Raw genomic sequence first — 3,230 nt, 5'->3', positions numbered from 1 at the left:
TACGTTTTGGTCATGACTAACCATTCAGCAAATGGGTAGAAACATTTGCATTGAAGAGACAGACTGCAGAAGAAGTGGCGCGATGTGTCGTACAAGTCATCTGCCGGTTTGGCGTCATGAAGACTGTTGACCGATCAGGGACGGAACTTTGAGAATGCCCTGATCAAAGGAGTCTGCCAACTGCTGGGCGGGAAGAAGGTGAGAACGACAATCTACCATCCATGCTGCAACGGGCAAGTGGAGCGAATCAACGGGTCGTGACTGGAACTTTTGACTCTCTACGTGGCTGATGACCAACGCGACTGGGACCTGTGGCTGCCGGTGGTGACATCTGCTTACAACTCTGCCTGCCACAGTGCGACAGGATTCTCACCGGAAGAACTGGTCTACGGGAAACTAATGCGAACTGTTCTGGAAGGTGAATTCGACGTGGACAGCATCAAGAATCAGTCTCATCGCCAGTTCTTGGTGAAGCTGAGAAATCATCTGAAAAAAGCGCATCAGAAGGCATTGGACCTGATTCAGCGAAAGCAAAGTCTTCGCACCGAGACAAGACCGGCAACGCTTCAGCCAGGCGACACAGAGTGGTGTCGTAACTTCACAGCAGAAAAAGGTGTGACCGCAAAACTCGAACCAAAGTTCGAGGGGCCCTATCTCGTGCTGGAGGCCCGACCGCTGGATTACTTGCTGAAGAAGGGGCGGAGACAGCGGCTCGTACACGGCGGACATCTGAAAAAAGCAGAGAAGCCCAGATCTGAGAGAGAAATGGCCGTGCTGGAGATCGAAACTGGAACTGACTGCATCGACACTGGATTGAGCTATACTGAAGGGAACGGAGCGGAGGACCTCACCGGGGAGACGGAGGTGACGACAACGACGACCTTCGACGGCGGCCGAAGAGAAGCTGGGACCGAGGCTATTAAACCGGATGGACTCGTTTGTATCCAGGATCCAGTGCCGGAGAGGGGGCAGCTGGAAGGAGAAGCGGACGACGCAGAGCTCAGCCAGACGGAGCAGCTGGAACGAGAAACGGACGACGCAGAGCTCAGCCAGACGGAGCAGCTGGAGCCGGTCCCGGTGACGGGCGGAGACGTGACGGTCGACGAGACGACATCAGCGCCTAGTGACGCGCTTGAGAAGGCGGATGGTCGCAGGAAGCCGATGGACGACCTGGGCAGAGTGGAACGAGACCAGCAAGCGGCGACACCGAGGTCGCTAGCACAGAAGTCGCCCTGTCAGGTGGTGCCCTCTGGAGCTGACGATGAAGCGTTGGTGGCGCCATCTGGTACGGAGTCGGCCGAAGAGGCGATGCCGGTGGTGACCGGGTCCACGCGGTCGAGATGCGGTCGTTAGGTGCGACGACCGAGGCGGTACCTCGACTAGTCAGGGACCAATACGTAACAAGAGTTGTGGGGTACGGGGTTATTTCGCCTGACGTGGGGATTGTGCTGATTTGTGGAAGTTTGGTGATTGTGCTTTTTGTGATGTGCAGTGGCCCTGTGAACTGCGAAGTCAGAGTTACAGTACTGTACCAAGTGAAGTTATTTTTCGTACCCTACGTCTAGTTTAAGGTGAGGGGGATGTTAGAACCGAGCTTATCGGTTAGGTGAGGTGCATTCTCGACGAAGAACGAAGTCAGCTGTTTGTAATGTGCGGTAGACGATGTAGTTTGTTGTGCACCACTTATGCCTCAGGTTTTGTGAACAGCTGGTTTCAGGGTCGGCAGACGAAATGGGCAAGTGTTGCCCAGTAGGCGAGCGCTGACATACCGCGGAGGTCTGCAGAGCTGTCAACGGTGATGTGGGTGTCCGGCGAGTTTTCGCGGGAGAGGTCGCGCTGGTTGGCGTTCGAGGAGGCACGTTGTTAATAGAAGGCCCGCGGCAGAAGAATATCGGAGTTCCTTTTCTCGGAAGGGAAACGCAGGACGGCAGCTACCAAGTTAACGAAGCGTTACAATTCGCTTAAGTTCACAGCCACAGCCATGTCTGGTCTAAGACTTAAAATCCCCTTGTGTCTGAGCTTTATGCACGTGGAATTGTGGAGCCTGGTAAAGATCGGAACACCGATAGGAATTATACCCAGATATGCATGCCATCAGAGTAAATTCATGTGAAAATCTGAATGCTTGGCTGTGTTGTGCTCATGGTCAACATATGGTCATTTAAGTCCGAGTGATGGAAGACAATAGTAAGATTGCGCCGTGAATTGCATGCATCGATCTGGGTTTAGGCGGGTTGGATGAGACCCCTTTCGTCCAGTCGTGACCGCTTCAGGCTATAGGGGAAAATGCATCGCGGTGGGGCAAGACTATCCACGCCTGGGGCTATATCCACCGAGGCTTAGCCCGCACATGACCTCTCTGCGCGGTATGTGCTTGGCGCTCGAACGGGGACCGTATTTAGCCTATTCATGGCTGGTGCGTGCAGCCTGCCCTGAACTTGGGGCTTGCAAAGTCCCATGGGGTCGCCTTGCCACATCTGACCATAGGGAAGTCACCTGCTACCGAATGCTTAATTCTTGATCATTTCCTGTAGCTTACAACCTTGACCATGTTCGGTTTAACTCTTCAAATGCTCTTGTTTCTGAGCTTGATGCACGTGAAGTTGTGCAGCCTAGTACTCATAGGAACGCCTAGAGAAATTTGATCCAGAAACGTATGCCATCATGGTAACACCACGTGAAACCTACTTCCACTGGCGTCCCGAGGGGTGCAGGATAAAAGGAGGAAGAGATGCAATGGCGAATGTCGCGATCACGGACCGCTTTACGCCATAGGTAACACAGCTATTCGAACACCCGCTAGGGGAGGCGGCCATAATTCTGGAGAAAATAACTTAAGTATATCGCCGTATTGAAGGTCCAGACTGCAAAGGCAAAAATACTATCGCGAAAAATGCAGCAATGCCACGAGAGGAGGCCAAATCACACGCTTATAACGCTCGTAAGTTCAGTTCACACCCATATATCGACAATGCCACCGTGCGGCGTGTCGAAGCACTACAAATGAGTCTCGCCGTCCGCTACAGCGATCACTCTGACTTGCAACTTTCGCATTGACTGACGTCATAAAAACGTTGAACAATGTTAGGAAACGATGGTGTGACCCGAACCATATTTTCTTTCAGCGAAATGGCTATTTTTAGCAGTCATTCGCATTTAAAAGCATGCGAACAGCTGCAAGCGAGCTTTGTGTATCACATCTGAAGCTTGCCTCAACATCTTTAAGTGTG

Source organism: Pollicipes pollicipes, unplaced genomic scaffold (genome assembly GCF_011947565.3).
Source record: "Pollicipes pollicipes isolate AB1234 unplaced genomic scaffold, Ppol_2.1 Scaffold_4881;HRSCAF=5763_pilon_pilon_pilon, whole genome shotgun sequence".
Lineage (NCBI taxonomy): Eukaryota > Metazoa > Arthropoda > Thecostraca > Pollicipedomorpha > Pollicipedidae > Pollicipes > Pollicipes pollicipes.
The sequence above is the reverse complement of the archived record's forward strand: the minus strand, read 5'-3'. Positions refer to the sequence as shown.